We start from the raw sequence: 13,471 nt of genomic DNA on the forward strand, positions 1-13,471 counted from the left end.
TTTATTATTCTGCTTTTGTCCGATTTGTGAAACTTCAATAAAGTGCGATTTCAGACCCTTTTCTGCACCTGGATCACACTAGAACATCTCTAATCCAAAACTACAACACCTAGAAAGAAAAAACCTTCACAAATCCCAACCGAGCCAAGCTCCTGTGAAACGCCTCCCGCCGCAGGTTATGTCACGGTGTTGTGCGGTCTACAACAACAGTACGGTAAAGACAGCAATCGACAATTACGAATTCACAAGTTTGTAGGAAATAACGATTGATGAGCTTTTATTTTCCATGTTATCGGAAAATAAGAGCAGAAGGCGTCGTTGGGACATTCACCCGCTGCGTCGAAGTGAAACCGAACTGAGGGAGGCTAATGTTTCAGTACGTACATCTTCATGGCCTCAGTGCCTCAAAACCATCCGTTCTGCTCTGTGGCTGAAAAACCGACTCATGGAAGTTGAGTAGCGCTGCATAAATACGCCCACAAAGTCCAGAAGAAAATAGAAGGCACCTGTAAGTACGTCTGTTTTTAAAGACATCAGCACAGCGAGCAAAACATTTTTAAACGGATACAACTGCTGTAGCCATTGCATAAGCAGAAAAAAAAAGTCATTTTCACAGCGAGGACATCTACTGTTTGGGAGGAAAAGTCACATGGCTTTACGATTACCTTGCTACATAACCGCTCTGTCAATCCTAACCTGGCCTTTACATCTGAGGATGACCTCTGAATGACCTCACAGCCCGCCTCCTGTTTACCACTCTGTGACTCACTGCTACGGCTGCTGACTGACAGAAAGAAACGAAAAGAAAGTAAAGGAAAGGAAAAGACGTTGAGCCCACAGAGGCAGCAAATTTTAAATTTCATCTACATGCACACTCAGCAGGGGCGACCTTTTGACCTTTACACACCTCATTATGATGTCTGCATACAGACAGGGAGGTCAGCTCACGTCATTAAACACTCGAGTAAATCACCAGCTCATTGGAAAATCACTCACTACCCGTATCCTTCTCTATATAATCACCTTCTGAAAACAATGGCCTATGTCTTTTTTGTTTTTTTTTGCCAAAAAGGAATTTGGGAAAAAAAAAAAAAAAAAAAAAAAGCCGAAAAATGAGTATTTTAGGAGGGTGACGATATGATAGAAACAAATTAGGTCTAGATGTCGATTAGGCAGATATTCGATGTGAAAAATCTTGCCTCGACAACACGAGGAACTGATTTTGAGGTCTTAATCCATTGCAAATTGGCAACAAACATAACAAAGCACAAAAAAAAAAAGTCACAGCCTGTTCTCGAGTTTTAAAATTTCTTTGGCCTTTAAATCAGCACGAAGCTCACTTTTACAGCCCCGTCCTGCCGATTTGCCGCAGCCTCTGCAAACACACCCTCACATCATTTAACGCCGTTTGAGGTCACAGCTGACTCCCATTGGGACGTAATGGCTCTCCCGCCGAGCTCGGCCCGCTTCAGCTAGACCTTTGAAGAGCTCGAGCACGTTTATGCAAAAACCTCAACAGAGGAGGAGGGAGGGGTGTGCCGGGTCCTGGCCCGCGCTCAAAGGGGCTCTCAGGTACACCGATTAGCTTCACAGCGGCCTTTGATTTCTTTGGCGTTTTTTTTGGTCTGCGCTCCCGTCTCACTGGCACTACGAGGAAAGTGGGAATTCTTGAGAATAAATTGGGAAAAAAAAGAAAAAAAAGAGAGAATTCCTGGATTTACTGGAAAATAAAGGTAGTCGACCACAAGGCAGAGTATAACGGAAAAGCCTGAAGTCAGAGCAGGAGAAACAGCAACATGAGCCTCACGGTCCGCTCCGCCGGCAGGAGCCTGAGCGTTTACGGGAAGACCGCAGGATTTAAAACGGTGAAAGGAAAGTTTTTTTTTTTTTTTTTTTCCCCAGGATGTTGCCAGAGCACGGCGACTTTAACCGTCCACCAAACAAAGCCAGAAACAAACAAACCAGATTAATCTTTCATCAAGCCGCGCCTCGGCCAAACCAACACGCTCAGCTGAAGCTTTTGAATCGACGGTTCTCCTTCACAGGGCCCGGCTACTGGAGACGCTACGCGATACCGATGCAGGTCCGTGAGCGTGACATTGTTGTGGGTGTGAGTCTGACGACATTCTTGTTTTCATCTGCACATTTAAAGGAATTCGAGCGTATTTTAAAAACACTCTCCTTAAAATAGAGGATCAGGGGTGAGGTATATAGGGTGGGGGTACGTAGGGGCAGATATGCTGAGAATACTTATCCCACCCAGGACGAAGAGGAGCACACATACCTAACATGCTAAACTTAAAAAGAGTAATGCGACACTTTTGAGTGAATGTACATTTGTTAAAGAAAATTGATCCAACAATGAGCGTGTTCACTGTACTGCATTGCAAAAACACTAAACCTCACCAAGTATTTTTGATCTAGTTTCTGGTGCAAATATTTCAGTTCACTTCAGACAAAGCTAGCTTACAAGCAACTTTTCAGAAAGATATAGGGGCTTGCTTTATGTCAATTATCCCCAATACTGATTAAAAAGTTCTACTGGTAAATTACTTCACTTATAACGAGGGAAAAATGTTTTGTTATAAGTGAAATAGTCTGCCAGTGGAAATAGTACCTATTTTAATGAACACTAAGGAATTATAATGTATCTAAGCAACATCTTTTTCTAAAACAGGTTGTTGTTTTCGATGACATGGAACCGTTCCCAGAAATGTGGTCATCCACAAGGAAACGACGAGAACGGCTCAAAATTTCTGCTTTTACTCTCCCAGACCTGCAGGTGGCGCCGATCAGGAAGTACGGGACATAAAGCCTCTACAAGACGTTAGAAGTAAATAAAGCAAAGTGTGACTGGAGTCTTTTGCAGAGCCTTTTGTGAGGTTTTGTGAGTCCCTCTGGTAAGCCAACACCTTTATTTAATTTTGAAATGTATTCTATTGTTTTAATTCCTTTGATGCTTGACTTATCTTTAATCTCCAGTTTGGCACGTGTGTTGAGGGACAACAATAAATGGGCATTTGATTCATTTAAATATTTCTTTTTGACTTTTTAAGATTTCTATTTGAGCAAAGCCGAACTGAATCTTCATGTTAAAGTTTTCCTTGACTTAAACTCTTCCTGTATACAGAGTAACACTTGGTGTGCTTCAAAAAAAAGACAAACACGTTGAAGTGCAAAACAACATCATCATCATGCTTGAAAAATGCTGACTGCCCATTAAAAACAATAGGACCATGTAATCTGCAGCAGTTCATTCATCAGCTTGTTGTCAAGCGCGTAGAAAGGTCAAAGGTCAGAAGCTACAGGAAGGTATGCAACGACTGTTTCCAGTCATAGTAGGAGACACGCAGAGGGTAGAGAGATGCGTTTGTCTTCTTGTTCAGGTGTCTCTGTCCACCGTGGGACACGGTCTGTGTCCCCCTCATACATTCGGACGGTTGCTTGGTGACCTGCTGCCAGGTGGAGAGGAAGACGCAGACTGCTCTGAAAGCGTCTGGAGGGTTTAGTCTAGAGATTTCCTCCACTGTTTCCTCTATAAACACTGAGCTGTGTCGACCTGAGACTCTGGTTTCTCCAGTTCAGAGGCATCAGTCATCGCTCGCATGGAGCAGAAGAACCAGGACAGACTGAAAGGAAACCCAAACAGGAAGTGGAGCACGCAGACGTTTGGGGGACGCCGCGGTTTGGGAAGGGGAAAGACGAGGGCCCCGTTTGTGACGGTGGGACTGCAGTGGAAACCTCCCTTTAACCGTCTGAGGTCAGCCTTGCAGGCGGGTGACCCCGTTGTGTGTGTGTGTGTGTGTGCGTGTGTGCGTGCGTGCGTGCATGCATGCGTGCGTGTGTGTGTGTGGGAAAGTCATTAGGAGGGAATGGCATTGGTCTGGGGCTGAACCGTCTCTCACACGTCTCTCCATGACAGCGAGTCGGCCGAGGCAGGAGGGAGAATGAACTGGACGTCTGGCAGTTATCAGGGGGAGGGATGGAGCCAATCCAGCAGTGCTTTCACTGGAAACAATGGAGGGGATCAGACCGTACCAGCTCCCGGTGGCTCCCAACGCCACACCCAGATGGTATGACAAGCTGTTCGTAGGAAACTGGCGAGTCAAAGTCTACGTTAAACCGTGTTTTTGGGTTTGTTACATAAAGGCTGACTGGGAGGTTTGAGTGGGAAGATCAGCCCTCGCCCAGCCCTCCGCTCCCAGACAGACTGGAAATAAACAAGACTGTCTATTGATAGCCTCTCTGAGTCAGCACACTGGTGTAAAAACAAAAAATACCAAATAAGAAAAAATAATACACACTGCTGCAGAAAATTACTGTGAAACGGTGACCTGGATGTGGAAAAACTCCACTTATCGCTTGACTGAGTTTCCATTACGAACTTTGTCGGTGCTCCTCTAATGCCGCTATTGCCGTATAATACTAAGGAATAAAAAACACAATTAAAATCACACGTGAGTAAGTTTTTATTTCCATGTGACAAGTCGCTAAAAAAAACATCTTGCATTATGTTTAAACCAAATGGCCAGACAGAGATTTTAAGCGGAACGGCAAAAGCAAGTGAGGTGGATTAGCATCGCCTGCCAACAGCTGATGATGTCATCCAGGACGTCTGACTGTGGACTATCATCTCGGCTGCTCAGACACTGATTGTCACTGCAGTCATGAGACCGTCAAGCAGCAAACATCTTCAGGCCTCTTCAGTCAGAGGCCTTTTCAAACGAATTGGAAGACTGACTGCTGCTGGAGATACTTCCTGCCTACAGTGCAGCCATCTGCAGTTAGTCTTTAGCATCACATGCTTTTTACACTTTTATTTGCAAAAAAAATTTTTGAGACCATTTCTCAGTTTACACAATACGTTGATCACATAAAATTCCTATTAAAAACACTCAGTTTTGTGGCTGTAAAGTAACAAAATCTGAAAATATCTTAAGGGGAGTAAGCCCTTTTGTAGTGCAATTAGACGTAACCTCCAGTGAAGGTGTGCGCTCGCTCTTTCACAGTTCATGCCTCAGCTGTGGAGAGGAAACTCCAGAGGACCCCTGCAGTGAACCGTGAGTCCTCTGCACATTATGCGTGTGTGTGTGCGTGTGTGATCAGCGGCGGGAAATGACCAAGCTAATGTTTAAATGAAAAACAGATTGGCTCCAGATGTACTTTTAAGTTCTATTGGTACTTACCTATTGATCATAAGCAGGAAGCACCAGAGAGTGGAGAGGACATGGAAGGAGAAAGGAAAAAAGAGACAAAGAAAACACAAGTAGTTGATTGCAGGCAGGATATCAGCTAAACGTCTCATTTTAACCAAACACAGTTTTTCTACCTGCTCAGGCTAAACCTCAGGAGAGCACACGAGAGGCGGTGTCGTGTTTCATGACATTAAACCGGAGCTCTGCTTTCTGCTCCCTGATAAAATCTTATCTTCCAAGCCGGAGAGAGGAACCAAAACCCCTCCGCCTCCCTCTGATCTCAAAAATCCCCTCTCCCGCTCCCCAGGGTGTTCGACGGAACTTTACGGAGGCCAGAATTGGGCTTCGCTCACGCGCCGACCGCCTTGCTCTGAATGCGTTTTTTTCCCCCTGAGAGGAGTTCACCAAGACAAAGAGAGAAACGGTCCAGAGAGGAGAAAGTAGGCCTGACTCTTGAATAGCCCCCGCTTGCCCTGGAGGGATTTTTCTTTTCTTTTTTTTCCCCCTAAGAGCTTTGTGAACGGTAAACTAAAGGAATGGCTGCCAATAGGCACTGAAATCACAGCAGTCATTGGGTTATTATGCTACGAGGGACAGGCGCCATCCAGCTCAAAGAGCAAAATATGCTTTTGGGGCCATAAAGCTGGAGCGAAAGAGCAGCTTTGCCCTACAGAGAGAAACTGCTTTATCCTTTTCTTTGTAAACTCCTCCATGCTGTTCAGGTCTTTTCTTTCGTACAACACGTCTGGTTTACTTCTTACGCTCAGACTTGACAAACTCTGCCCACTGCACCGAACTGCAGCAGCAGCACTTTGGTAATGACGGGTCCTGATCTCTGGTCAAGATGTACAATTAGTGGGCATGGAGAAGAGGCACGGCACCGTGACACTCTGCAGCAGGACGCATGACGACGGTTTTACACCAGCCGCTCTCGACTTCTTCACGAACGGAGACGTTACAAATGAAGACGCAGCAGCGCCCGCTAGATGTCTGGAGGCGCCGGTGGGAGCCCATAGGTCTTCAGGATGCCGTTTCATTGGGAGTCGTCAGGTTTCCACAAGCTCTGACCTGCCAATGCCAGATTGAGGTGCTCCAGTAGAAGTGCAAGACATAAGAACAGCCTTCAGAAACGTTCCCTGTAAAACCGAGATCCGTCTCAGCAGCAATCTTGTTGTGAGCTTGAATCTGGTGATTTCAGCTCACTCTGACTTCTTCACTCAGTGACAGCATCAGTTTTAAACAACTTTGTGTCTGCTGTTGAAATGATAACGTCTTGCTCTCTCTCCCTCTCTTGCAGCATTAACAGTGAGTTTGATGCTGTGGTGTATTCTATGGATCTGATTGCAACAGACTGTTACTTGTGTTTCCTTGACGTGAGCAGAAAAATACGTTCTCTAAAAAGCACACAACCGGAGCTAGTGAAGTCAGTTTTAGACCAGCACGGGTTGATCGGAGAAAAAAAAACGCATCTTCATCCACTGTTGCGTGTTTCTTATGGAGTCCAACCTCCACCAGATGTCTTTTCCCAACAGATGGCAGTCAGAGGAAGTCCGACCGAGGCCGAGAACCAGAGATCAGGTCCGAAGATTTACACTTCAACTTTAGTGCCACACGTCGCTTTGCAGAGTCAGCACAGAGGCCGGGGTTATAGACCATTACATTTTCCAGCAACGACAGCAGTCATCCGAACTGAAGCTGTGAAGCGGAGCATACGCCGTTAAGATAACAACTGGCCCCCCGAGTGAGGCAGAACTGTTATCACCGATCCTGGATTCTCTCAGGCTTAACAGCGGAAACACTTCCTTACGTTTCCTGTCATTTCACGCCGGGTCTCGGGTAGACCGGGAAAAACGAGCAAAACAACACGAGAAAAAAAAAAAAAAGAAAACAAAAAACATTGAAAGAAATCATGCTGGAGCCAAGAGCTGAGTCGTAATCATAACAAGCAAGTTGGGCTCTTTTCCCCCATAATGCACCTGTGGGAGCTGCAGCCAACTAATAAAAACATGCAAGCCCTTAAATCTACTCTGCATCACTTCCCAAAGGTCTCAGCCCAGGAGAGCAAATCAGGGCTGAAAAATATAACATGTGTTTGCAGCGCGCTGCCGGCCGCCACGCTCCGGAGAGATTCCCGTGGAAGTATGGAGTCGAACTTCCCGGCCGAAGCCCGAGGAGGATCTGCTGCTCCAGCTGAACAAACAGCTGAACTGCACAGAGTGGAGTAGGGAGGGGTGTGGCTGTCAGACAGCCAGGAGTGGCTGCATTGAGTGTGTGTGTGTGGAGGATGGCTGTTTATAGAGGTGAGCCTCACCCTGACCTTCTGGATTTCACCATACTAGCAGCAGCGCAGATAATACACCAACAGGAGCAAAAGGAGACACGAAAATTAAGGATAGAGAGAAACGACGACATTAAAATAGCTTGGAAAAGTATTCACACCCCTTAAACACTTTCATGTTACAGGTTGCAAACACAAACTACGATGAACTTTGATAGATCAAAACACATTGGGGAATAGTTGTAAAATTGGTGAAGAAAAATGGTACTTAGTCTTTTATATTTGTTTTTTTGTTGTTGTTTTTTTAGATAAGAAGCCAAAGGTTATGGAATTCACAAAACTATGGAGGACCAATCCTGCCATAATTAAGAACAATACAGAAAAATATACATAATTACGAGGCCAAAAAAATGCACTGATTGCACTTTATGGCCAATCGCCGATTATTTAAAAATCCCGACATGCCGGTTCCAATTTTGACCTATGCAGATTTTTATTGTCTGAAATGTCACTAAATATAGCTACGTTGGTAACAGTGGGGGAGGCTATTGTTAAATGCAAATGTGCAGACATGCCAAGACAAAAAAAAAATAAAAATAAAAAAAAGAGAAGAGAAGCAAATGTCACAAACTCTCATCTTGTAGGTTTGGCTTTCAAGACGTTTTATGAAACAGGAAGTTAAATTTGAAATGGGCTGAGAGGATTGGCCAGAATTCAGCAGAGCTACTGGACTGGACAGAGAATAAGAAAACGTCAAGGTCCGATTTGTGGAAAAGTTGCCATGACTGGTGAAAATCGCAAGTCCGCGCAAAATCTGCGAACGATGCGTGAATGTGCGTTGATGGCCGCGATCGCAACGCCGCGACTTCCAGGGGGGACTGCATCACGTTTTGATGCAAGCAAACATGTCAACCTCTTTTCACATTTTAATTAGTAAAAATACGTTAAAGAACTCTTTGCCTCCAACTTTACAAGTGAAAGAGTGAAATTCGCTCTAATATGCGGATGTAGTGTGACGGCCATCTTTGACCATCACTATGTGCATCCAGAATGACAAAGAAACAATCCAGAGAAGCTTTTTCAGGACGATAAGTCGTGTGATTACCCCTCCCAGACAGTGTCCTCCAACATAATATGACAGATACAATCAGAAAAAGCAAAATAAAACTACAGTAAGGTTATGAATAGCTCTTGCTGACTGAGTTGCAGCGTGAATGTGAAGGAGACGCTCGTCCAGCTTCACGGCACGGAGATCACTTCTCACGGATCTATAAATGCAACACAGCTGACTCTCATTAAAATTAGTAATCACATCAGAGAGGATGCTAGTGCCGCTAAGCACCGCATGTTTTAGAGAGAGAGAGAGAGAGAAAATATATATGTATATATGTAACCACCTGAAACACCGGCTATTATTGCCGCTCGTACCATCCCCGATATCAAAAGTCAGCCGGGAGGCAGAAACCCAGCTCCTCCAGAAGCAGTAAACCCAATCGGAACGATTTAAAGTGAAAGCGTATAGGGTTTCCTGGTGGCGGTTATTCCCAGAGGTGTAGAGTTTCATTTGGCGTTTTGTTTTTTGAGCCTTTTGTTTACAGCTCCGGGAAGCCGAGCCTCCACCTAATCACATGAAAGTACGACAGAAAAGCTTTCTCGGAGTCTTCCGATCGCCTAATGAAATGAAACACTGAGTTACTGACCGTCGTGATCAGTCCAGTCAGAGCCACGCGAGGTCCAATTTAACCCCAGATAAACAAGCTAATTGCCGTGTGTTTGGTGGCTGTGGAAAACTACTCATCCCTTCAACCTTCACAGATTGTCACAACCGCAAACTTTTACTGGGACTTTAAGTGAGAAAAGATAGGGGCGTAGCTGGAAGGAAAAAACCAAACATGGTGTTCAAGTAGAGTTGCTGACAAGAATCTGAAGAGTGGTGCGCCTCAGATTCATTAATATATCGATACTGTCATTGAACAAACAGTTGAGAAAATAGTAAAACAGTTAAAAACAGAAATAGTTAAATATTATTTATTAGAATATACAGTGACAACGATACGTCAAAATCTTTTATTGTTTATCATGATACATTTTAAACAATACAATAAATGCTGACCTCTGACCGGTGACCTTTGAAGCCAATTGGTTTCACTTGATTTTAGAGGAATCAGGATGAAGGAGGCAGAGATTTTTATGTGCAAGAAAAACTGAAAAAAAAAAGAAGTGAAAACCACATTTCATTTTTATTTATCCTCACAATTATGCAGTATTTTGTCGGCACTGTAAATGTTCGGCAATTAAGCTTAAGTGGAACCATTCCTGGAAACAAAACAGCTGTTGTTGAGCAGCTTGAAGAAAAATGATGACACATAAATGATCACAGTGTTGACTTTATTTGGTTGTTATTTTATAACTTTCTTAGCTTCTTTATTTGCTTCCATCCACACTAAAGGGAAAAAAACCACCCGGTTGTTTTGGTAGCTGTGCTCTCTGCTCCGTCCAGCAGCTAATTACCCAGTTTGTCTCCCCATCTGATTGTTCCTCTGCACAGAGGACACAATGGGTCCAGCTCAGCTTTGTGAAAGACGGGCAAGACGCTCCATCGAGCCGAGCGAAAGCCGCACAAACCCCCCCTTTATTTTTTTTTAAATCACGCGCCGTCATTTGAACTGACGGTGAGCCACGCCGCTTCAAACGATTAGCAAACGGATCAGTTAGAGCTGATGAATTAGACAAGATGAACAAAAGCGATGTTTAATGATGAATTACTCAGCAGCTGCAGTTAAAACAGATGAACTACAAGAAAGAAAGAGAGAAAGGAAGAAAAAAAGAGGGGCTTGAAAGTTAATGGATGTGGTGAAGAAGAGGGGGTTTCTTAATAAGTGAACAAATAACCTCAGAGACTCGACTGGGCAGCAGGGTTTTCAATAGACGAGAGAGGGAAAGTGTGTTTCTTTGTGTGTGTTTAGCATGCGTGAGTGTCCACATGTCTGGTGCAGTGCAACATGGAGGCCGCCCCCACGGGAACTGGGCTTTAAAGTCAGGAGCCGTCCTGAGCAGACGAACCAGCGGGGCGGACAGGAGCGCAAGGCAGCGCACATCAAAGCCGGCTCTCACAGCTCCTGTTTATGTTTCATTTTTTTCCTTTATCTGACGATCAGTTTGCTTCCCTCGCGCTCGCTCTCTCAATAATCAGAGGATTTTTTGACCTTATATAGATATCGCGGCATCCCCACTCTCCAATAGGTATGCCTTTACAGGATCCAGGGGGATTGGAGGATGCTCCCAGGAGTGTTGCCTGTCTATTCCCATAAGGACGGATTTGGGAGAGAAGTGGGCATACGGGGCTAATAAAGGGAGGAGGAGGGGGCATCTTCAAAAGGCCGAGCGGAGAGAGGAATTTCTTCATTATGCTCCCATAACTTCATAAGCTCTGCTCTGCGTTACGCTCCAAGAAAGCCTGCTGGACGGTTTGTGGTTGGTTAGCGGTGGCTTTGTGTAGCATTCACACATTAACCCAACTGTGTGAACCACAACTTAAAAAACAACTTTACATCTCTCGCTCTTTCTGTTGACGAACACACGCTGCGTCATAATGAATCCCTTAAACTCGGGGTGTAGCGCCGACCGGCGGCTGCGGATCTGTCTAGCCACACATTTCTGCGCCGATGGAGACGTGTCACAACACGGAGGGCATTCCCTAAGCGGCGAAGATGTTGGGGATGGAACGGGAAGCTTTAAAATCAACAACAGATTGGCTCTTAAAAAATAATTGAGGAGGAAGAGTGACACTTCATTTAAAAGGGTCTTTTGCAACTCAAACCGATGGCGAGCTTTGAATCGCCGTTGCGTACCTCAACGTATCTGCAGGTTTCAGCAAGGCCAATTTAAGACTTTTAAAGATCTTTTTAATGCTACCTTAAATGAAATTTAATACAGAAAAAAATATAATGGATGGTTGTATCAAAAATAGCAAAACCTTTAAATTTCTGGGGTCTTTGCAACTCTTGACAGCAGTTTTGTGTTTCTCATGCTGCATGTGGCTCTCTGCAGCCTTAACCCCCATAGAGCTTAGCTTAAACGTCTTCTTTTGTTGTTGCACAAAATGCAACAAACTAGCTTACAGAGGCTTCTGCAGCCTTGTATGGGAGGGCAACAGAAGTGAGTCAATGGGAAAAAGGAACATCCTCCAACCAGCCAGCGATAAAATTGCTCTTACACGTGGTAGATGCAAAAAAGCTGGCCAGCTAGTTAGCAAGGGTACATTAGCGGTGACCTCTGCCTGACAAAGAAAAAAACAAAACAAATTTAACAAGTTCCACCATGACAAAATTTAAGACTGGTGATTAATGTGTCTAAGAACAACTTACGGTTTTGAATTTAGGACATTTAAGGCCTTAGTTTTTGAAAACTTTTAAAGGGTGCCTGGTACCTTTGCGTTGCCATTTCATCCCTTCCTCCTTCCACTCTGTAAACCAACCATTTCACATCCATTTCTGAAAATCAGTCACTGTCCAACTTTTGCTCTGCCAGGAGAGAGCGTGTGAAAACAAAGACCTGTCCTCTCTCATTGAAGTCAGAATATTCCACTTATTTCATGGACCAGGAAACAAAACTCCAACAGAATCCATTCATCTTGTTTACAAGCCCTTCTCGCTAAAATGTTTCCCCGCTCTCCACCTGTGTACGGACATGACCGGTCTTTACCGGCTCACCATCATTACATATTAAATGTTTTCATATCCAACAGAGGGACATGTAAACCCACATGAGAAAGTAGTTGTTTACAGTCTGCATGACATTTTCCTCACTAAAGCACACGCAGCGTCACGGCCCGGTGATCTTTTCTCTTCGGATGAAAGGAACGGGGAGAGTTTGTGTTCGGGTGGAAAGAGCAACAGGAAGCCGTGGCCGAGGAAAGAGCAGGGGCAAAACTTAATACCCCGGTCCGCTATGATGCAACCCAGTTTGTTCTCATTTTGCAGAGGTTGAATATAATCTGTGTCGACATGAACTGAACGCGGACCGCCCGATGTTTCTGGGTAGACAAGCCGAAAGTCTACCGGGCCTCGTGAAGGTACGCTTTACCTCTTGAGCAACCAAAACATGTCTTCATAACCAAAGCATGTCTCATTCTACATATGTTTGTTTTTTTTGTCTAAAACGTCTAAATCCATCCATCGTTTTCCTTCCACTTCACAGTTGTGTTTTGGTCTGTCACATAAAATCCCAGCATCCATTTGGGAGTTTGTAAACATCCTATAGAGTGGAAAAATTCAAGAAGGCACAAATGCTTTGGCAAGGAACTGTTTGATACCTGCACATTAACGACGTGTGTGTGTTTTATTATCTGGGTGCAACTCTGTTCACACACTGGAGAATATGAAAACTGTCTTTAGCCAAACCTCATTAACACCAAAGAAATGCAACAGTGGGATGACCTATCACCTTTACGTTTCATTCAACATGTTTCCGTAATCAATAGCAGCTTGCATTCCTTCTGAGTGGTACAACAGTGGGTCTAATATCACCAATAAAAGCATTATAGGGGGAAAAACATGGAAACTCACACCCAGTGGAGACTTTTGACAACTTTCCCCCACCACACACACACACACACACACACACACACACACACACACACACACACACACACACACACACCAGTTGAGAAGCAGACGGGGCAAATCGCACACTGCAGTGATGTTTGGTTCACATCATAACACGGGGCAGAATTCGATCCCTCTAACGTAAACTCAGATCGTTGCCAGAGCAACCTGAGCTTTGTCTTTTGAAGTGCTGCAGCACAATCTCCCTCTATTTGGAAAATGGTTCCATGATTACTTAAGCGCCGTGAGGTCACAGACTAAATGCATTCAGGATATTTTAACCAATTAGGGGCTATTTTCTGCACGCTCCTGTCCTTCAGCTGCTCTCGTCTTTCAAAAGCACCAACAATTGCTGAAGAAAAGCAGCAAAAAAATAAAAAAAATAGTCACCA

The 13,471-nt window shown here is 44.5% G+C and overlaps 1 protein-coding gene across 5 annotated transcripts in view; it reads right to left on the bottom strand.

Annotated features, from left to right (window-relative positions):
• Positions 1 to 13,471, bottom strand: part of nhsa (Nance-Horan syndrome a (congenital cataracts and dental anomalies)) — a 77,837-nt gene that overhangs the window by 35,786 nt on the left and 28,580 nt on the right. Inside the window, exon 1 of one of the 5 annotated variants that reach the window (XM_015027076.1) lies at positions 5,330 to 5,495. The exons of the other annotated variants lie outside the window; for them this stretch is intronic. The gene's annotated coding sequence lies outside the window, so the exon portion shown is untranslated. Of the gene's footprint in view, positions 1 to 5,329; positions 5,496 to 13,471 lie in introns of those variants that run through there. 5 annotated transcript variants of the gene reach the window in all.

The sequence above is a fragment of the Poecilia latipinna genome, unplaced genomic scaffold (genome assembly GCF_001443285.1).
Source record: "Poecilia latipinna isolate Pla-1442-1.1 unplaced genomic scaffold, P_latipinna-1.0 Scaffold7, whole genome shotgun sequence".
Lineage (NCBI taxonomy): Eukaryota > Metazoa > Chordata > Actinopteri > Cyprinodontiformes > Poeciliidae > Poecilia > Poecilia latipinna.